Raw genomic sequence first — 22,999 nt, forward strand, 5'->3', positions numbered from 1 at the left:
AACTTACTTTAGTATCTTTTCCTGTAGTGGCGCCTGCGACTTTATGCAGATGCTAGTATCAGCCCTTCCCCTGGTGTACAAGTGTTCATCTGGCAAGGACTGGGTCAACTGCTGTGAAATGATTTCACAATTATAGTGTTGCTTTAGTGTGTTATACTAGCCCAGTTGTTAAAAATCTGGTGTTTTGATTTTTTATTCACCCTAATTTAAACCACATTTTAAAAAAAAATTTAAAAAAATTATTGTTTTGTTATTATTATTATTATTATTATTATTCCTCTCTTGTGACAACAAATTGTAGCTGTGATCCCAATTTTTTGTATCAATGAAAGTTTACTTTTCAACTTGTTGTTTTGATAACCTATTTAAAAAATTTTGGCCACAGAAGGACCCTCACACCCAGTGCATGTGCAGCACAGCTGTGGAGTTCACAGTCATACTTTATAGAGTGTGCTGATAAGATGTGATGCAATGAATGAAGAAATGGTAAACACTGCTTTCATTTGTACATATTCTCACCACCTGGGTGAAAGACCCCGAATGTAAACACTGCATATGCGGTGCATGGTCTTCAGCGTTGAACACAACCAGTGCATTTTTATAGGCCGCTTATTCTGACTTCTAAAAGGAACTGAGCGCTACTAATAGTTGGTTCCCTAACGGCAATCTACCCAAATGTGACTCTAGTTTACAGGTTCTCAAACTCGGTCCTCAGGACCCCAAACAGTGCATGTTTTCCAAGTCTCCTCACAGTGAATTAGTTAGCTCCACCTGTGGATCTTTTAAAATGTGTCAGTGAGTAATGAATACACCTGTGCACCTGCTGGATGACCTGGAAAACGTGACCGGTGTGGGGTCCTGAGGACCGAGTTTGAGAACCACTGACCTAGTTCCTATACAGAGGCATACAATATTACAGACAACTGCCTGAACTATTTAAGATTTTAGTAAAAGTTGGCTGTATAGTTTATGTGTATTTTAATAATTTATCTCTGAAGCATCATTACGGTTTACATAAATTGTTTTCTTTTGTGCATTTTATTTTTAATTATGACATTGTTTTTACACAGTTATATTGTGTTGTTGGTTCATTGACACAGCACAAGAACTATCACAAGTGTTCTTTCTCCCTCAAGGATAGGTCCTGCATAAGATGGTTGCACACACATTTTTTTAAATATCTTTTCTGGTACTCCTTGACTCTAGGACGGATGGGGGCCACCTCATTGACCTGTTGGGTGATCTCCTCCTGGTTTACTCCCAGACGTAAGCTGCCTCTACACTAGGGGTAGGCAATAAGTGGCCCCCCCAGCTGTTGTAGAACTACACATCCCAGCATGCCCTGCCACAGTTTTATTATTTGGCCATGCTGAAACTGTTGCAAAGCATGCTGGGATTTGTAGTTCAACAACAGCTGGAGGGTCACTTATTGCCCACCCCTGCAACACGATAGCATGACAAACATGGCAATACACCACTGCCAGTGTCTGTGCAGTTTCTTTTTAACAAACTTTAAAATCAGTTTTAACTACATAATGGTTTATCCTCTTTTAGCTCTTTTACAATACATTCTGGGTTTATTAAAAAATAACTTCCCATAAGTACAGTAATTTTCTAGGATGTTTCAATTTCTATGTAAAATTTGTTTAGTTATCTCCCTTTTGGTGTTATACGATATGTCCAGATGCAAGGGTTTCCGTTCATCTTCCTGGGTATTATAACTCAGACCTAACGTGGTTGCAAATGCAAAACTCAGTCCCAAAAATGGACAAGACCAATCAATTTGTACAGATTACAGGTGAAATAATAGAGACGGGTGCTTATTCCATGTTCCATTAGCTAGCTCCATGAACCCATGATCAGCATGTGCCCATGCTGGACTTAACTAAAGAGTACTGACAGATGCATCTCAAAATGGTACACAAGAGTAGTCAGCCTTCATCACTCAAATTGAGGTTAGTTAATTTATTGTTAAGCCCTTTGCAATGTGACCTGGCAACCTACCAACTAGGGATGGCCATTGACCAACGATGGTTGTGAAACCACTGCTGATCCATGGCCGATGGCATGTGTTTTTGCCATTGACAGTGTGGGCGAGATGCAGCATCATTCATGGCAGCACCTGATGTTGAGAAAACATCAGCGATGCCAGTCAGATGGCTGGAGCTCTCCATGGCCTGCTTAGAAGACACTGCCACCTTCAATAGCTACTGGGAGGACCATCTGAAGCACGTCATCATAATCTTTGGCCGCATTCATCGAGCTAGACCCCCAGACCTAACAAATGTCAGATTGTGCAATACTTGTGTACTTCAGAAGTAGGAAGGCTCAGCCTGAATGCACAAGGGAAGAGGCAATCCTGAATTACCCACCATCAAATGACAGTTGTGAGCCTCTCTGGGTGGGTATTATGGGAGTTTCATGCCCCACTACAGGAAAACCACAAACTTGTTAACAGAATTGACAAACAAGAGATTTGCCCAAGCCCTAGAATAAACTCCACAGTGTGAAGAGGCTTTCAGAGAGGTGAATAGCCTCCAGTAATACAGCTGTTGTTACGAATATTTACATATTTGTTACATAAAGAATGCCATTTAGGGTTTTGTGTTATATTTTCTGTTTCAGACAACTAGATGTGGCTCTAACCAGGGCACTAGAAGAAAACCGTTCCTTATCCAGATATATGTCTTCTTTTGCAGGCTGGGGATCGGTCTTAGTCAAGTAAGGAACAATGATGATAAGCAGAGTATAACCAACATATCCAGTAAACTATTGGGATGGGAGATATCCTACACCACCGCTGAACAATATAAATGTTTAGCCATCATGAGGGCACTCATAAAGCTACAGATGTACCTGTAAAGATGAGAATTTTCAGGACTTACTCCAATTCTCTGAAATGGTATAGGACAGGTATTCTCTAGATCCGGTTCGGGACCCTTATACTGAATAGAGGTGTAGATGAAACAAGGAGGCTTAATGTAACTCTTGTGCATGGGTGTAACAGGAGTATAGGTACACTAGTGATGGTGTAAAAACCACATGGTGTCAAAACATAATTATCACGTGATAATTATGGTTTGAACTCGCTACGAGTTCAAACACAGTTAAGCAGACATTCATCATGCCTCCTGTTCTTTACTATCACCCCCGAAAAACGGCAGTGTCTACAAAGCAGTTTTTCGAAAGTGAGAAACTTTTCACTGCCTGCCTTCAAGCTGTGCATGCTTGATGACAGGCTGCGGACTTCACTGCCCCCCCCCCCCGCGGGTGTACAAAGCCCGCCCCCACCGCGGGTGTCCGCCCCCCCTCCTTCTTCTTAGCCCAGCTCACCTGTCTTCTTTCGGTGAGCCGGGCCACATGTCTGCAGTGCCAGTGCAGACACAGACACAGCAGGAAGGGAACTGAATAGATCCCTGTGCTGTGGCTGCCTCTTAAATCTCCATAGGCTGCCATTTAAACAGCAGCCTGTGAAGGTTATTGGGGGCGGAAAGTGGCGTTCAGTAACATCATCAAGTTCCGAAAACAATGCTTTTTCGGAACTTGATGAATAGCCCCGACACTTACTTTTCACAAAAGTATGTGAAAATGTTAAAATGCTTTTGTGAATAATAAGTGGTGATGAATAGGCCCCACAGTCTTGTGATATGCATGGATACTGAACTGGAGTGAAGAGACCAGGCACACTGGGAGACCCCTCGCCTAGTGACCTGTGAAAGCCAGCAAGACCAGGGATACACTCCTGTAACAAAGGTGACCTCTGGAACAATATAGTACTGGTAGATTGGAACTCAGAATTCAGGCCAGGAATCAGAGTCTAATGTAGTCAGCGTACACCTAAGGAAGCTATAACGCTGGTACTGCTCTGATACAAGACCTGGAACTGGAACCAGTGAGGAACTCAGAAACTGAGGGTCAGGATAAGTAATACAGCTTACTGGACACCTCAGTGAACACACCGTATACTGCACACTGAACCTTAGCCCTGGAACCAGCACACTTCTCTGTACCAGCCCAAGACAATAACACACAGTGCAGGGAAACCAATACAGGGTCAGCACAATAGTATAACCCAATAACATGGACAACCACCAAGCACAGAGTTAAACAGAATAGGTAACTTGCATGCATTGTCCCAGCGGTATGATGGAATGAAGGCCGCGGCTGTAGTCGCCGGCTCTGCACTGAGGAGTAGTAACTTGGTAAGCAGTGTGAAAGCTGCCGCGCTGATAGGTGACGATACACAGCAGCAGATGGAAGGCAGTATACTTGCTGGCTGAGACAAAGTGGCTGGAGCAGGTCTGTATGCAACGTGGGGGCTACGGTGCTGTCAGGTAACGTAATACAGCGGGAGATGAAAAGCAGTTCTGTATGCAACGTGGGGGCTACGGCGCTGTCAGGTAACGTAACACAGCGGGAGATGAAAAGCAGGTCTGTATGCAACGTGGGGGCTACGGTGCTGTCAGGTAACGTAACACAGCGGGAGATGAAAAGCAGGTCTGTATGCAGCGTTGGAGCTGTGGCACTGACAGGCACCTGAACACAGCAGCGGATGGTAAATAGTAAATAGTGAGAATCCACAAAGTAGCAGATAGAGTCACAGGGAACACAATCACAGGGGAATCGGTATGTAATGCCGGCGGCTGTTTAGCTGTCGGATCAAATACCGACAGCGGCAACCCGGCGGGTCCAATCCTGACATCTTGGGGTAACTATCCTGGGAAGGAACATGTTGTTCAGGCCATGGGATGCTCACAGGATCTGGTTTAAATAGGAGGTGGTGAGTAGCCATTGGTCTAGCTGACCAGGTGAGCATATAGCTGAGCTGCTCAGGTGCATCAGGTAATTGAAATGGAATATTTCTGGATAGTCCTGGATACAGCAATGAAGGAGAGTCTGAGCTTGTCAGAAATACTAAGACCCTAATTCTTGACATTCCCTAAGTTGGTCGCAAGAATTAAATTTTTCTATCTCCCACAAAATAAGGGAAAGAGCTTGTCAACGCAAGGGAACTGTCTTTACAAGAAGAACAGGATTCAGCCACTCAAACCTGAAGGTCAATAAGTGACTCAAACTCAGTTAACATTCTCCTGATGGCTGTTTGAGTAAGGAGACGTTTTTTGATGCAATTCATGGACCAGACTCATAACACAAAATAACCTTTTAAAGAAAGAGACAAGTATATCTTATTTTGGGGCACTCTCTTTTATTATAAATGGTTTGTGTATATATTAAAATATAGCTTTTATTGACTTTTACTAAAATATCTCAGACAATCATGAATAACTAACATAAATATAATAAGTGGGGGATCTGGTCAAAATCCTGACAGTCGAGCAGCTGGCGCTTAGAATGTCAGCACCGGAATCCCGACACCTGTCAGAATCCTAAGCCTCCCCCTAGTGCCTAACCCTTACCCTCCCCCTAACCCTGCTACTTACCTTTGGGATCCCGTCGCTCATGATGCCGGCGCCGGTATTCTGATAAGTGTCAGAATTCCGGTGTCGGCATTCTGAACGCCGGAATCCCCGCTGTCAGGATTCTGAATGTATCCCATTTAAGTACCTTAAGATGTTTTCAGAAGTACCAGTGGTACCCTGGATAATAGTACAAAAATATTATTCCATCATGGTTGGCAGCATAATTGACAAATTTATCATGTCAAATTTGTTCAGAATAATATGTTCCCCTGTGTAAAGGAATCATTGTGGTGATTGGAGAAGTGTTTATGTTAGGATCCAGAAAGGGTTGTGTCACATTAATATATGGAAACACATTTAGAGCATACTGGACAATTTACTCATACGTCAACAGAAAGAGGAAATTCTAAGTTCCATCAAACAACAAACATCAACGGCCTAAAGATTCAGGACTGTTACAACTGGATTCCCTGCGCGATCATGCCAAGAACACAACACTTCTATTGCTGTTAATACCGCTGGCCTGATTCATACATCTCAATGCTTATCGTACTTGTCCCCATGTCAGTTTACATCTTTCCACTTGGAAACACTGGGCCTGATTCAGACCCGGTCGAAAGCGCTAAGCGCTCGCAACAGGGTTGATGGTGGCCCAGAGTGCATGCGCACGACGGAGCCAGCTCCGTCGTGCGCATGCGCGAGACCCGGATAGCGACGGGCAATCCGTCTCTCCGGGTCTCGTACCAAAGGGGGCGTGCTGTCGATGTTGAGTGACAGCACGCCCCCTTTGGTGGGCGGGTGGGAGGAGTGGCTGCCCAAACTGAGGCGTTCCCATGTGAACGCCTCCGTTTGGGGCCGGCCCCACTGACATCACGAGTGATGTCAGTGGGAGAGATTTCGGCTCTGTTTGAGCCAAAATCTCTCTGGGGCTTGCGGCAACGAGACCCTACCACAAGGGTCTCGTCGCAAGCCCGATGGTCGCGATGGTCTTGACCATCGCGACCATCTTCCTGGCCGCTCGCTACAGCTGTGGGTGGTCGCCCACATCTATGCGAGCGGCCAGGAGGCCGTTCTAAAAAAAGAAAAAACCCGGCCATTTCTACAAATCTCTTGCATTCATATTTCATTTACATTTCCAAATTTCATTCCTCTTGTTTACTTATAAACACCATGACAAGGTTATCTTCAACTCTCTCCTTCAATTAGTCTCTACCTAATCCTCTGTTCTGCCCCCTGCTTCCACCTTTATCCTTTCCCCCTTATCTCTTCCACCTCCTCCTCCCCTTCTCCCCCCCCCTCTGTCTGCCTACTCTTCCCTTCTCTCCCATTACTCCACTTTCTTCCTGTTCTACCCCCCCTTTGTCCTGCTACCCCACCACTAATCCCTCCTCCTACACTCCTCTCCCTGTCACTTCACTCTACTGTCATCTACATCTCCCTCCCTGCCCACCTCCTATAGGTTCCCTTTCTAGCTCAGGTGCCGGCATCATCACTAAACTCTATTCATATCGGTCCCCCAAATTCATCTCACCTCCACGTTACAGCAACCCGGATAATCTTATTCAAATCTCCCCTACAAACGCTATGTCTCTATCCTGTGCCCTCTGGAATGCCAGGTCAGTCTGTAATAAACTGGTCCCCACCCATGACCTTTTCATTTCCAACTCCCTGTACCTCCTGGCCATTACTGAAACCTGGATCTCACCCTCTGACACCAGTTCTCCTGCTGCTCTATCCTCTGGGGGCCTCACCTTCTCCCACACCCCCCGGCCTGGGGGTCGCCATGGTGGTGGTGTTGGGGTCCTTCTATCCACCAGTTATTCCTACCAGCTAATACCCTCTGATCCATCCCTTACATTCCCCACATTTGAGGTTCATGCTATTCGCCTCTTCCAACCAGTAAACCGCAGTAGCTGTCATTTACCATCCCCCTGCTCTCCCTCCAAATTCCTTAACAACTTCGCTTCCTGGCTCCCTCACTTTCTCTCCCCAGATCTTCCCTCCATTATCCTAGGTGACTTTAATATTCCTATTGACATTCCCACAGAATCCTCTGCCGCTAAACTCCTTACCCTCACCTCTTCATTTGGTCTCGCCCAATGGACCTCATCACCCTCCCATGTGAGTGGGCACTCACTTGACCTGGTCTTTACTCACCATTGTGATATATCTGATTAATCCAATTCCCCATCCCCACTCTCTGACCATCACCTTCTCTCCTTTAACCTATCCCTCTCTCCTTCCCCCCCTTTACCTCCTAAGGCTACCATTATTAAGTCTAACATTGTGGCTATTGACTCTGTTGCTTTTTCTCCCTGATGGACTCTCTTCTCTCCCCTATCCTTTCTCTCTCCTGTCCTGAACAAGCCACTTCCCTGTACAATTACTCCCTTACTTCTGCTCTTGACTCTGTTGCTTCGGCAATAACTACTCACCCTCGCAGATCCACATCACAACCCTGGCATTCCAAATGCACAAGATACCTGCAAAAGTTTTCAAGAATTGTCGAGCGTCAGTGGAGAAACTCACGCTCTAAGGCTGACTTCCTCCATTTCAAATGTATTCTCTCATCCTACAGTGCTGCCCTGTCCCTCTCCAAACAAACATATTTCAAGAACCTCATCTCCTCCCAGTCCTCAAACCCCCAGCGTCATTTTGCCACTTTCAACTCCCTCCTCTGTCCTTCCCCTCCTCGCCTGCCCTCCTTGCTCTCTGCCCTGGACTTTGCCACCTACTTTACATCTAAAATTGACTCCTTACGTGAGGACATCATATGCCATCAGATCCTCAGCACTCCTGCCCCTCCTTTCCCTGACCACTCCTCCCCTTCTGCCTCACCAACTCTGACATCCTTCTCCCCTGTTTCTGGAGAGGAAGTCATGGCCCTCATCCGGTCCTCCCCTCCTTCCACCTCCCCTCTTGACCCAATCCCTTCCTGTCTCCTCTCCTACCTCTCTCCTTCTGCCTGTTCCCATCTTGTTCACCTCCTTAATCTCTCCCTATCATCTGCCACTGTCCCTTCTGGATTTAAACACGCCCTTGTCTCCCCATTCTTAAAAAAACCTACCCCTGATCCTAACATACTCTCCAACTACCGACCCATCTTTCTTCTCCCTTTTGTTTCCAAACTCATTGAGTGTATTGTTTACAACCACCTTACCACCTATCTTTCCTCCTACTCCGTCCTTGACTCATTTCAATCTGGCTTCTGTTCTCTCCACTCCACTGAAACTACCCTCACGAAAGTCAGCAATGACCTCCATGCTGCCAAATCCAAGGGCCACTACTCTCTGCTCATTCTCCTTGACCTCTCTGCTGCATTTAACACTGTAGATCACCCTCTCCTCCTGCAAATCCTTCACTCTCTTGGTTTACATGGCACTGCCTTCTCCTGGCTGTCCTCCTACCTCTCTGATCGTTCCTTCTCTGTCTCCTCTCATGATTCCTCTTCCCCCCCATTTCCACTATCAGTAGGAGTTCCCCAAGGCTCTCTTCTTGGACCTCTCCTTTTCTCCCTATATACGTCCTCCTTAGGTGATCTCATAAACTCCTTTGACCTCTAATATCATCTCTATGCTGATGATACTCAAATTTACCTTTCCACCCCTGAGCTCTCCCCCTCGCTCCTCACCCGTATCTCCAGCTGTCTCTCTGCTGTCTCTTCATGGATGTCCCAGCGCTTTCTTAAACTTAACATGTCTAAGACTGAGCTGATCATCTTCCCACCCTCTTCCACTACCTCACTTCCCACAATTTCATTCTTTCATATCCTAGACTCCTCCCTCTCCTTTAAACCACACATTCAGCACCTCTTGCAGTCCTGCCGTTTTCACCTAAAAAATATCTCCAGGATTAGACCCTTCCGCATCCAGGATGCCACTAAAACCCCTCATCCACTTGCTGGTCATCTCCAGATTGGACTACTGTAACCTTCTCCTAGCTGGCCTCCCAGTCTCTCACCTCTCTCCACTACAGTCAGTTCTCAATGCTGCTGCTCAGCTCATCTTCTTCTCCAGACGTTCTACATCTGCTTCCCCTCTCCTTCAAGCCCTACACTGGCTCCCCTTCCCCTTCAGATGCCAATTCCAGGTTCTTACACTCGCCTACAAAGCCCTCACCAAATCCTCTCCTATATACATTTCTGACCTTCTCTTGCCAACTGATTACTTCCTCCCACTCCCGCATCCAAGATTTTGCCCCTGCTGTTCCATAACTTTGGAATGCTCTCCCTCTCCCTGTCAGACTCTCCACTCCTCTACAAATCTTCTCCACCTCTCTACTTTATCAAGGCCTTCCAGCTCTCATCCTAACCCACTTCATGCGTTTTCCTCCCTATCTTCCCCTTCTGTGTCATGCCTGTCTGTCTGCCCCTCTCCTTTAGAATGTAAGCTCTCTCGAGCAGGGACCTCTTCCCTCATATGCTTCTCTATACATTTTCTTCTACTCCTTATCCCCATAAGGGCACCTAACCTTGACTGCCAACTCCCTGCTGCTTATTGTGAGTGCTTTAATCGCTATTGAGCAATGTGTCCTTGTCCTGCACTGTAATGTACTGTAAGTTACTTCTTTCTTGTTCACTTGCTAGTGTTATGTACTATGTAAGGCTCTGCGGAACACTTGTGGCGCCATATAAATAAAGGATAATAATAATAATAAATACATTTCATGCTTTTATAGTATTATAAACATATATTTACTCTTCGGAGTTACCATCTGCATATACATATATACATTAATTGATTTGTTAGTGTGTAGGTGCATTTCTTACTCATAACACAAGATCTAAAGCTGGGTACACACTGGAGCGATATCGGCCTGACATGCCGTTTCTGGCCAAACCGAAATGATATATTGGAAGGAGTGCTCAGTGTGTGTGGCCAATCTACGCGTAACCGGATGATATCTCATGTGGTGTCATCCAAGGCAATGAAGGATGGAAAGAAGGATCATTCCTCTATTACATCATGCCGATGTGTACCGTGGATACGATATGTCGGCTGCCATATCGTCGGGGGACACATCGCTCCAGCGTGTACCCAACTTAAGCCCCTACTCGTATGTCATGAAGTCTCATAAATGACAAGGAGAGGTGGGTACAAGACACACTCAAAAAATATTAAGCACATCCAAAGATCCACTCTATCATAGTAACCAGATACATTTTCCCCATAACTATCTCAGTATAATCATCTGAACTATAGGAAACCGATGACACCCCAGACTAACATCTACATCTATATTTAGGGGAAGCCCTAATCAGTGTTGCCTGTGTGGATATACTAAAAAAAAACAAAAAAAACACACAAGCTGTAGATGCATCCGCAACTGTGACTGCAGCATAGATGGAGATTACACCACAAGAGAGGAATTTTAATGTAACTCGTGCCTTTGCTTTTGGATGTGACTGCAGACACAATTATGGAGTTTACTCTCACCAGGCTACACAGGAAAGGACACATCCATCTGCGCTCAGTACTAGGGCATACACCTGCGACTCTGCAGGCACATGCCTTAAGGGGGAGAAGCCGACCTGCCTGCGTCCCGCTACCCAGCTTTAACCCATAAAGTAGACTCGGAGACTAGGTCCTGGGATACAAATCTGGCCACAGCCTTTATTTTCCAACCTCATTAACATACGTTGCAGGGCACCAAAATAAGCTGCGGGCAAGGCTCCCTTAACTTTACCGGATTATATTAGCTGGAGCGTGCCCCGTCTACCCAGTAGGCGTCCAGGCTACGCCGGATTTTGGAGCCTGCCCCTGTGGCGCATATCACGCTCACCTGGCATGCCGCCCCAGCGGCCCAACCGTCCCAAGCTGGAACCGAGCGTGCGGCCATGCGCCGAGGGTGAATCTGCAAACCTCGGAAGGCTCCCCCCTTACCTTTGCCTTGCCCACTTCTTTTTCCGCTGCCAGCTGACTGTGACAAAATACAAGCTAACGAGATAACAACATATCACATACATGACACTGCAAAACACTCCAACACCGACAGCATGATAATCTCTACAACAGAAAACAAACGAGTGATCCATAGACCCACTGCAACCGTAACCCCCCTTTCCTTTTATTTTCCTTTTCTTCTTTTTTTTTGCATACACAATTACTTGCTAACTTACGGGGTGGGTGGGAGGGAAATGCTTCCTGTGCTGCTGTCCCACGAACTGCTCCGGCCCCCTCCCTCCTCCTCTATTATACCTGTGGGCTGCCCCTGCCTCTTCATGTGCCCCTAGTGGCTACCCTGCTGCCTTAGGTGTGAACCAGGGCAGACGGACCTCCCTGCCCGTCCCCCCTGCTTTTCTGGTCACTGGGCCGCCAAGCGCCCCTCCCCCTTCATGCGCTGAGACACCATCTTTGCGGTGCCTTGGCTCCCCCCGTAAGGGGGGGAGCCCAACCTGTCTGCATCCCGCTACCCAGCTTTAATCCATAAAGTAGACTCGGAAACAAAGTTCTAGGATACAAATCTGGCCACAGCCTTTATTTTCCAACCTCATTAGCATATGTTACAGGGCACCAAATTAAGCTGCGGGCAAAGCTCCCTTAACTTTACCGGATTATATTAGCCGGGGCGTGCCCCGTCTACCCAGTAGGCGTCCAGGCTACGCCCGATTTGGGAGCCCGCCCCTGTGGGCAAGGCTCCCTTAACTTTACTGATTCTATTAGCCCGGGCATGCCCCGCCTACCCATTAGACATTCAGGCTACGCCCGATTTTGGAGCCTGCCTCTGTGGCGCATATCACGCTCGCCTGGCACACCACCCCAGCGGCCCAACCGTCCCAAGCTGGAACCAAGCATGCAGCCGTTCGCCGAGGGTAAATCTGCAAACCTCGGCTGGCTCTCCCCTTACCTATGCCTTGCCCACTGCTTTTTCCACCACATGAGGTTCTGCGGCCAGCCTCACAACCAAAGCCCCCACCCTGCAACTGCTGCCACATGACCGCCTTAAGCGCTTCCTGAAATGCATTGTTAAATAGGTCAATGCCGACCCTCGTGCACCTGCCCTCTCTATTGTTAACTATGTCCCCGTTCAGTATGACCTCGCCCCCAGCCATGGTAACCAGCTTTGTGACTGCTGCGCTCGCCTTCCCTCTGGCTCTCTCCAACCCTACGCCATGCGCTATACCATGCCAACCTGGTGTATGATATGAAACCACATTCCAGCGGTCTTTAATCCATGCACAAGAATACCTTCCGGACCTCGACCGGCAGCCCCGTACATACCGACCACACCATGTGCCGGAAGTTGCTAGATCCTGCTCACAGCCTCGCACAAACACCGCGGCTCCAGCTGTCCCACTGACTTCCTGCTTGGCAGCCAATAGGCAATGTCTATAAAGATAACCAATGACAGCGTTGCCCTGCTGTGTGACGTGTCCTGCATCAGCTGATGGTGCCTGCATTGCCTGTCATACCTTGTAACCCGGCTATGGAAAGCACGGACAAATAAATTGGCTTTTGTTGCTGCTCAGTAAATGAAGGAGTGCCCGACATTCCGTACTGTTAACTACGGGTCTGACATAAGGTCTGTAACTGCGAGACCTCCAGCTGCCCGATGCCCTGCTATTGCCCATTGCCCACTGGGCGCAGTTCGCTGGCTAAAGCCATTACCTGCTTCCCTTTCTCCTGGTCTGTCAATTGCCCTTTTACCCTGCTGCCTACGCCCCTCTTGTCCCAAGCTACCATATGTAGGGCTTCCTTACCCTGCCCTCTCCTAGCTGCCCTAACTCCTTTCTCTGTTTCCTTCTTTCCCAGCAACTCTATTGGCTGGAGACTGACAGGCTCAGCCCTCCTACCAACATTACGCTAACTACTTGCCAAGTTTCAGATGAGGACCTCTCTGCCCTGTGTCTATCCCTTAATGAAGAGCCCGTGGCCTCTAGGACCCTCTCCTTCGGAGTCCTGACTTCAACCTGTGCGTTTTTCTGCCTATTGCCCAGGCAGTGTCCGCTCTGCATGGACGTGCACCCAAGACTCTCTGCTATACTGCAGTCATACAGAGTACCACTGTCTCCTCCTTGCACTATACCATTACCAGTGATACTGTGGAGCATATTGCTAATGCTCACCAGGGTGTATGCTCCCCTGACCCTGGGTGGATTAGACACCCAGCATACCCAACTGTTCCCGGTTGCACTTACGGCACTGTTTAACCGACTGTAGCACGCTGATATCCCCACTATTAGGTTTGTTAACCTCTACTCTCCGTGTGTACTAAACCCTAGTCACACAACACCGCATGGCTTAATCACACTGGTACTCATATGTGCCAAAGCACTGCCTGGGGCCAACTCTGCCAAGTACTGCTAATAGGTACCGGGAAAAAGTACTTAAACCTGCCGCATTCTCATTTGAGGCAGTTAACCCAACTAAGACCCTGCCAAATTAAACTTCTATTTGTGTGGCCCTTTCCTGAACATTGATTTCTGCCGGCATACCTTTTACCCCTATGATCTATTTCTGCGTGCTGCTGCATAACTCCATCACGCTACCATTCCTGGGGCCAGAGTACTACCCAGGGCCAGCTCTGCTAAATACTGCTTATAGATGACCCGCATCGTGGGAAAACCTGCAGCGTTCTCGTACAAGGCACATAACTGGCCTGTGCAACTGTTGCCGAAAAGAAAAATCAACTTTTGATTGTGCGGCCCTTTCCCAAAAATCGATTTCTGCCAGACTACTGAATTCTGCCAGGCTACCCTTTTTCTTTTTTTTACTCCTATAACCTATTTTTTGAATGTATCTGTGAGACCTAACTACTCGCAGGATCTACTAAGGCGCTGCTTTGCTCCTGATTGCATCAGAAATTAATACGTTGGCATTTGTACAACGGTGAATACGCCTGGTACGACTTTTATGAGCGACTTGAATGCTAACGATACCGTTCATATCGCCATTGTTCATATCGTTCGCTTTTGCAGTTACAAACCTCACAACGACCAACGATGTGCGTTCCCGCATGAACGATCACGATATCTATGGTCGTCCATGGATGCAGGCCAACTTGGACGATTTGTAAAGTTTTGTCTATAAAAGATAGCTTCACTAAATATCTATCATAGATATCTATCAGTGTGTACAACCAAAATCGTTTGCCTGCACTACAGAAAGTTGGAGGGAAATCTATCAGCGATATCTATGGTTGTTCGAGCTGTACCGTGTGTATGCAGCATAAGCAAAAGTTCACCAATAAATAATGTACATCTCCTTGCTTACTGCTGTTATACCTCTCCCAGACCCTTGCGCTCCGCGCCAGCTCTTTGCCTCTCATTCACCCTCCGTACATGCTTACGGGATTCCTCCCGAGCCGTTCTCCCTCGGACCAAAGCCATCCAGCAGCCTTGAAGCATTGCCTGAAATAAAATTACATCTACCAGCAAACTCAACACATTTACCAAAGTTACTTACCACCAATTATTTTTTAAGACCAGGTCCAATCCCTATAAATCTTCCCTCTGTCTACACACCCCGGACTCGGGGCCTGATTCAGACCCGGTCATTAAGCTGCACTCACTTGCTGCCAAAAGGGGCCTGGTATGCAAATCCCGCGATTGCACTGTCTGGCTTAAGGACGCCCTCAATGTCTTAGAGGGCAACGGCAGTGAGCGTACGCAGGAGTATAAAGCCGCCCACCTTTCTCTTGTAGCCCACGTCATCTCCAGGAAGTGTGTGATTTATCTGGAACATCAAGACCCATCGGAGCTGCACACAGCACTTGAGGTAGCTCCTACCCCACCGCAAACACTGCGATCAGTTCAGGCTAAAATACAACCAAGTGACGTGTTCAATGATGCTACTTTGCTAATTATGCACAGCCGTTAAACTCGTTTTGACGCTCAGACGCGCCTCCGTTCAATCCGCTTGCACTTTGTACCAATTTACAACATGTTGCTTATTCCTGCATATCGAATTGCCATTTTTCCTAAATGTTGCATAAAGTCTCGTTTTGTTAATGTTCTGACCTCGGTTATGAGGTGTGCTGGATAATGCTGGCTCACCTCCGGATGTTGCAATGTTCCTATGTGCTCAGCCACGGTGACATCTCTGCCGGTATCGGAGTCCCGCTGGCATTGGCGTGGACCTTGTGACGCATCCCAGCTGGTGCCGTGCTGGCAGTGCCGTCCCTGGTCAGGCACATTTGGCCTTGGCTGTCTGTTGCGATATCATTCACCATGCTGAGCTCCCTAGATCCTGTTGCGGACATCGAGGATAACTTTGTTGTTGGTGGGCCTGTTGCACCTGCTGTCTTCTCACAGGTCCATGTGACCTTCCCCGGAGCATTGCGTGAGTGCAAAAGCCAGCCGATCTTCTTCTCAATACCGCTCCACATGATCATATGGAAAGAAGGACAACAATCCATGAATGAACAGGAAGCGGGTATACTCATTATGCTCCTAAAAAGACTATTCATAGCGCCATTTAACCTAGACTAATAAGGTATTCACCATATAAAATGTTTGGTATATGAAGCAATCATTGCACCTACCTATATACTCTCTTATCCAAGCTGCATGCGTAAACACACCTGCTATATAACTATGCATATTCACATATGTGTGCCTGTGTATGTCCACATATACAACCGCTCACCTAAATACCCCTACCCATGTGGAATAAAGGCTTTGGCGATTCACTTAATCTACGTATATAAAGCTGTTATGACCCCAAATTCAAAGTTAATAACCCTATCAGTTTTCGCATCATTTTATTTTACCTCATTCTATCTTACATCATTCTATTTATTATTTTTGCAAGTTGCATTAAAACATTTTTTTTCTTTTTTTCCTTGCTTATAACCCCCAATAGCTGCTTCACTGATGTAAGGCCTTGGATTGGCATGCTGGGGAGGGAGGGGAGGGGGGGTTAGAGGGGGAATGGGGCAAAGTACTGGGCTCTACGGTGATGATGATTAGTGTGCTATATAGCATGCTTCTGCTGTGTAATAAAGCACAGGATATTCAACCTCAGTGCATATGCCTATTACTCCCCCTCCCAGCAAATGACATACAATGTAAAGAGTTTTTTTTTTTTTTTTTACACGTTCTGTAACCCAAAACCATTAACCACTTCCTTTGCAAAGGGACTCTTATCAGTAATGTGCTAAGATAAGTGAAAGGAGGGGGGGGGGGGTTGAAAGAGGTCTGGCTGTTTTCAAGGCCTCTCTTATTTCAGCAAACTGTGCCTGACCTCTGCCCAGGCATTTTTTTATTTCTTTTTTGAAACATGTCCGTTCTCTCTATGTCTCTGTGTTATGTCCCATGTTAATTCATCCTGCCTCCTCGGGTAGTTATAATACTGTGGTGGATCTAACCCTCCATGTCCGCATTGTTCAACCCGTGGCACACTCACTGTCTTTGCTCAATTCCAATACTAGGTGCCTTTCTCCCTCTACTTAAAACAATTCCCTTCATTCGCTTAAAACATATAGTATTACGTACCTTTGTGCTGACGGGGTCTCTCAGTCCCGATATTCGCATGTGACCCATGACAGCTTGTCCTGTCTGCATTCCTATAGGGATGACTGATAATACAAAGCCTGCTGTAGGACGGAGGATGGGCAGCGTGTAGTGTGTGCCTCCACAAAGCTCAGTCTGGTCTCTCCTGCCCTTCCAGGGCGCATTCATTTCCAAAAACCGATGTTGGGTAGCAGTTATCTGGACCGATCGATGATAGCAGCGGGACTCCTTGGTTTGATAGCAGCTCATCCTCTTCGACAGCAGCAGATCATGCTTCCTGTGCTGCTGTCCAAACGAACTGCTCCGGCCTCCTCCCTACTCCTCTCTTATACCTGTGGGCTGCCACTGCCTCTGTGTGTGCCCCAGTGGCTACTCTGCTGCCCTAGGTGTGAACTGGGATGGACGGGCCTCCCAGCCTGTCCCCCCTGCTTTTCCCGTCGCTGGCCTGCGGGCTGCCAAGCACCCCTCCCCCTTAATTCGCTCCGGCGCCATCTTCACGGCGCCTTGGCTCTGGTAAACATGGAGACACAGATCTGATCACTACCTTCCAGTATTTTTTTTCTTTTCTTATTGTTGTTCTAAACTGGAAGATGAAACCAAACCTTCTGGGCATGTATTGGGCTCAGTAGAGCAAAGCTCTGAATTTTGTTAGTCAGGAGACTTGCCACCTAGCATCAGCTGGTGGGATTGGGTCAAGCCTCCGTCTGTTCTCTGAAGGTAGGGAGAGTGAGATTTTTCACTCACCTCCCTGCCAATCCATGTAGTCAAGCCGCACATTCTCAGTACAGGCAGCTCGTGCATTAATATTCAAATGTTACCCATAAAAATGACGCAGGCAGATATTGCAGCATGGAATAAAATGATCTCTACCTTTTTGTGGCTTGGTAAAAAGCCGCGCTTTTCTGCAGCCAAAAATTAAATTACAAAGAAAAGATGGAGGATTAGCAGTACCAGATATACTTGCTTTTACTCGCGTGATTCATTTCCGATATGTGTCGGATTGGCTGCATTGTAGATCGTCTTATGTTAATTTGGAGGTTGAAAAATCATTACTTTCCCCATTTACACCTGGTGCATTATTGCACACCCCAAGAGGCTCTCTTCCTCCGATGGTCATGCATAACATTTTATTCAGGGACACGTATCTGTCATGGAGGGCCATTAACAGCTCATTAAACAGGAATCCACTGATCTCTCCTTACATTACGTTTTGTGGAAATCCTAGCTTCCAGCCAGGACTGGAAAATTCACAATTCCAGACCTGGGGCGTTAAAGGTGTTGCAAAAATTAAGGATGTCTTTGACTCTGGGGGGCTTTGCTCTCATTCCAGGATTTGGTTAGTAAATATGGTATAGACAATAAACAGTTTTACATGTACCTACAACTTAGACACTATGGCCCTGATTCAGACCCGGACGCAAGTGGGCATACGTACGTTTGGCGTACGTAAAAATATATTTAAATTCAAGCACTCGCTCGTATTTTCGTACGCAGCTAAAAATCCGCCCCAAACTCAACAGACCCCTCCTCTAACTACCGAGCGTGCCAAATAGCGAGCGTACATCCCCGAAATGGCTTGAAGGGAACGCACGCACAAGTACAAACCGGAAGTGGGCCTGTCAGATTCCGATTACCTGCTCGTTTATTCTGCCTACCTCCCTCAATCGTATCATGCCAATCAATGTATCAATTAGCTTAATTGTTTTTTTTTTTCAACAAAATGCAATAAACTTTAATCTTGTCCGTGTTTGTGTTTACCCGCAGAATACGTACGGCTTAAACATTCGCTTTTATTGGTCAAAATACATGTTAGCCCCAATTAAACAATTGTTCTATTTGTTTGGATCCCCGCATATTTTCTGTGGTTCATTTCTTTATTTAAATTTGCTTACGCATGTCACTGCATCAAGCCTATCATAACTCTCAAGAGATTTCTGGCCCTGTCGAACACATGACTCATACACTAACCAATAGAATTGGTCCTGTTAATTTCCCAAATACATTAGCCAATCAAATTTTTTTTGGGTGCTTTATTAAAATTAATTTTAAAAAAATACACCATTGCTATCATGAGAGCTGCCGCATTCACCAGGCGCGAGCTGCTGGTGCTCACGGAGGTGATGGACAGGCGGATCACCAGGCAGCCTCCACCCATCACAAATCGCAGAAAGCGTTCCGCATATGCGGAGGTACGTCGCCGCCTGCGCTCCTTTGGCTCACGCCAACATATCGGCCAGCTGGAGCGCAGGTGGTCGGACCTGCACCGGCGGACGCCCCGCTTGCTGGCATGCTTTCGCATGCAGATCGCGGAAAGTAAGTTTTATGGACTGTGGTTTTCATGTTTATCTTGTGGGCCCTAACTGCGTGTGCATGTTTTCATGTATGTTTTATTTATTCATTGTACTCATATCTGCATGTGCATGTTTTCATGTCTGTCCTATTTATTCATTGTACTCATATCTGCATGTGCATGTTTTCATGTCTGTCCTATTTATTCATTGTACTCATATCTGCATGTGCATGTTTTCATGTCTGTCCTATTTATTCATTGTACTCATATCTGCATGTGCATATTTTCATGTCTGTCCTATTTATTCATTGTACTCATATCTGCATGTGCATGTTTTCATGTCTGTCCTATTTATTCATTGTACTCATATCTGCATGGCCATGTTTTCATGTCTGTCCTATTTATTCATTGTACTCATATCTGCATGTACATGTTTTCATGTCTGTCCTATTTATTCATTGTACTCATATCTGCATGGCCATGTTTTCCTATTTGTGTAGTCTTTATTTTTTTTATTTTTTGGCTTCATGTTGAAACTAACCACAATTTTTTTAACATCTTATAGGGGCACAGCAAAGACTACGGCGTCATCGGCAGACAAGACGCCGGTCACGGCCCCTCTCGCCAACCCCCAATTCCTCAATTACCCCCTCCTCCCCAGACCCTGTGGCCGAGATTTCGGGGCTACTTCCCCTCCAGCCCAATTCCCCCTCTCCTCCAACCACCCCTCCTCCAAATACCCCCTCCCAGGATTCAGCCAACACCCTGCCCCTAGGTTTGGGGAATGTAGCCACCTCCAAGGAGGTCGAGGGAGTGGCTTCTCGCTCTGGCGTTTTGCCAAACGGTATGTTTTTTTTGGTTTTTTTTGGGCACCACAAACTGTTTGTATGTAATCATGTGTCGTACCCTTTTTTGTGGGCTTTTTGTCGCCTTTTTGTATTTTTTGGGGTTGTCTTTACCTGTTCCTGCTGATTTCACCATACACATATCACACCTGTGGGCATTTATTTTTGGCCCTTGTATTTTTGGCCTACCACATTTTGGGGTGCTGGGTTTTATCCGTGTAATGATGGTTTTTTTCACAAGCTTTTAAGTTTTGGTTTGCTTGTTTTGTGTTGTTTTTGTGTTTTTGAATGTGGCTTCATTATTGATGTATTAATCCCCAAACTTTTGTCACCCACAGAGGAACAGAGGCGTCGGGCTGAAATATGTCAGTGTGTGGCCCGTATGCGGGAGCAAGTCACCGGGCTGTTGCAGGGCCTTGACCATCTGGCGGTCCTCCTTAGGAATTAGTTTTTTTTTTGTTTTTTTTTTACAAATTGTTTAAAAATAAATCAGTTTTAATTAACGCTCTGTCTCATGCGTTTTTTGAAAATCCAAGATTCTTTACACTGACATAAGTAGACTCTTCAAGCAAGGATTGCCAATTAATCTCACTACAGATTGTGTGTTGTATTTTGAAGGCAAACAGGCACAAGAAACACCTACCAGTACCAATGTCATTTTACTTTTTTGGGGTGGGCAACATTATAGTTTACAACATTTTACAGGTTCCTATTTGGTGGGCAAGCTGCTTAGGCCGATCTTACGAAGCCAACTGATTGTACAGGATTCCTTGGTGTGTTGGCTTGTACCCCGAAAACATATTACATTTTAGCTCAACTTGCTTCATTACTGGGTTACCCCTTAGGCAAATGTAACGTTTGTGAGCTTGGTTACACTTGCTTCTAACGTGCCCAAAAAGGAAACAAATTACACTCTCCAAAAATTTATTCACAACAGAAATCAAAAAACAAAGTGGTCACTCACAAACAAAACACACAGTGATAATCAGAAATACACCACATACCAAAAACAGGAAACAAACACACAACAAATCAAGAACTGGTTGACGAAGGTCCATGCCCACATGATTCCACAAATATGGCGTTACAATATGGGTGACATAATATATTCCACAAGTTTCCACATAAAGGTTTTTGAAGGGTAGCAGGAAGTAGTCATTGTGGGAGTGCCAAAGATTATGCAAACAAACAGAAGATGGGGAAAAAATTAATTAAAAAAAAGATGAACGCAAACAAACCGTAACACATTGGGTATAAACACTGTTGTTTGGTCAATAATTACCTAAAATATCTGGCCACCACATCATCGCGTATGGCCCCCCCACATACTGACCTCCGACCAACCTCGGGGGGGCCATCCTCAGGTAAGGCATCCTCTGGCTGCATTGGGACACCACTCCTTATGGCGATGTTGTGAAATATCCCACACAGGACCACAATTTTCGAAACCATATCCGGCAAATACATGAGCTCGCCACCAGAGCGGTGGAGGCATCTGAATCAGCCTTTTAAAAGGCCGATACAGCGCTCCACCACTTGCCTGGTGGCTGTAAGTGCGGTATTAAACTCACTTTGTGGGCCTGGTGTGGGAGCCAAATAAGGAGTGAGCAGCCAGGGCATGCAAGGGTAGCCACTGTCTCCTGTGAAAAAGAATAGACAACATCAGGATCACTGTGTATCAAGCTTAACATTGTTATGTACTAAAGGTCTCCACTTACCCAGAAGCCGCGCATCACCAGCTTGTAGGTTGGTTAATTTGTGCCATATCCCTGATTGCCGGATGACGAAGGAGTCATGTGCACTTCCTGATAATTTTGCATTCAGGGACAGGATCTGGAGGGAGGCATCACATACCACCATTACATTCAGGGAGTGATAGTGTTTACGGTTGCGAAATATGGCCTCCAGCCGTGCTGGAGGCTGAAGTGGTATGTGAGTACCATCCACAACCACTATGATGTGTGGGAAGCCAGCTATTTGGTAAAAATTGGCCTTGGCCACACTAAGGGCACCCATATCCAAAGGCATTTTAATAAAATGATGGAGGTGCTTGAAAAGTGCCTCCATCACTGCCCTCAGGATCCTGGAAAAGGAGGATTGTGAGATGCCCGCCACTATTCCCACCGTTGTTTGAAACGATCCTGAGGCACAGAAATGTAACACCGCCATAAATTGCGTAAGTGGTGGTATTGCTGTAGGACTGTCAATTTGCCGCTCAAGATCACTCTCTATTAATGAGAGAGTGTCTATGATGATTTTGGGAGGAAGACGGTAGCGTCTTAAAACCTCATCATCGGGCATTCCAAAAAGGGTGACACGTGTTCGAAATATCTGGGGCCTTGCACGCCTACGATGCCTACGCCTGGGACGAGATTGAAGTTGGTCGGCTTCCGGGAGCATGGCCAGAACAATCCGCCCCAGATCAACCTGAAATGGCAAGATTTGAATGTAAGGCTTTTTACCCACCCCAAAATAAAATTAAAACAACTTAGCTTGATGATACCATCCATTGCTGCTTACATGCCGGGGTACTGTCATGATACGTCCAAACTGTAAATATTCCCAATATTAAAAAAAATCTGTTTAGTCTGAGCATTTATGTTTGTAAATTTGGTGCAAGACAAAACATAAAATAGGCGAAACACACATTTGGCCAACGAGCAAAACGACATTGCACACAGTACGTCAAATTGGGGTCAAATGTAAGCCAAAAATGCTAAAGGGAAAACACAAACAATTTTATAGGATGAATAAGCATTTAAAAATGCGCTAATTAGTTCGCAAATACAAGTCACTATACAAACAGAGAAAAATGCGCTAATTAGTTCGCAAATACAAGTCACTATAGAAACAGAGAAAAATGTGCTAATTAGTTCGCAAATACAAGTAAAAAAATGGACTTACCAAGAGCTAATATATAAGATTCCTGATCAAAAGGTCTTTGGGGCCGAAAGAAAAAAAAACCTAACAGAGATGAAATTAGGGAAAAAAA

General features: G+C 46.1%; 1 protein-coding gene across 3 annotated transcripts in view; it reads right to left on the minus strand.

Moving 5' to 3' along the window:
• The window catches only part of LOC148479214 (leukotriene C4 synthase-like), a 98,795-nt gene that overhangs the window by 41,553 nt on the left and 34,243 nt on the right, over positions 1 to 22,999 (minus strand). The window contains exon 1 of one of the 3 annotated variants that reach the window (XM_088454744.1): positions 15,415 to 15,553. The exons of the other annotated variants lie outside the window; for them this stretch is intronic. The gene's annotated coding sequence lies outside the window, so the exon portion shown is untranslated. Of the gene's footprint in view, positions 1 to 15,414; positions 15,554 to 22,999 lie in introns of those variants that run through there. 3 annotated transcript variants of the gene reach the window in all.

Source organism: Taudactylus pleione, unplaced genomic scaffold (genome assembly GCF_031769625.1).
Source record: "Taudactylus pleione unplaced genomic scaffold, aTauple2 ptg000629l, whole genome shotgun sequence".
NCBI classification, from domain to species: domain Eukaryota; kingdom Metazoa; phylum Chordata; class Amphibia; order Anura; family Myobatrachidae; genus Taudactylus; species Taudactylus pleione.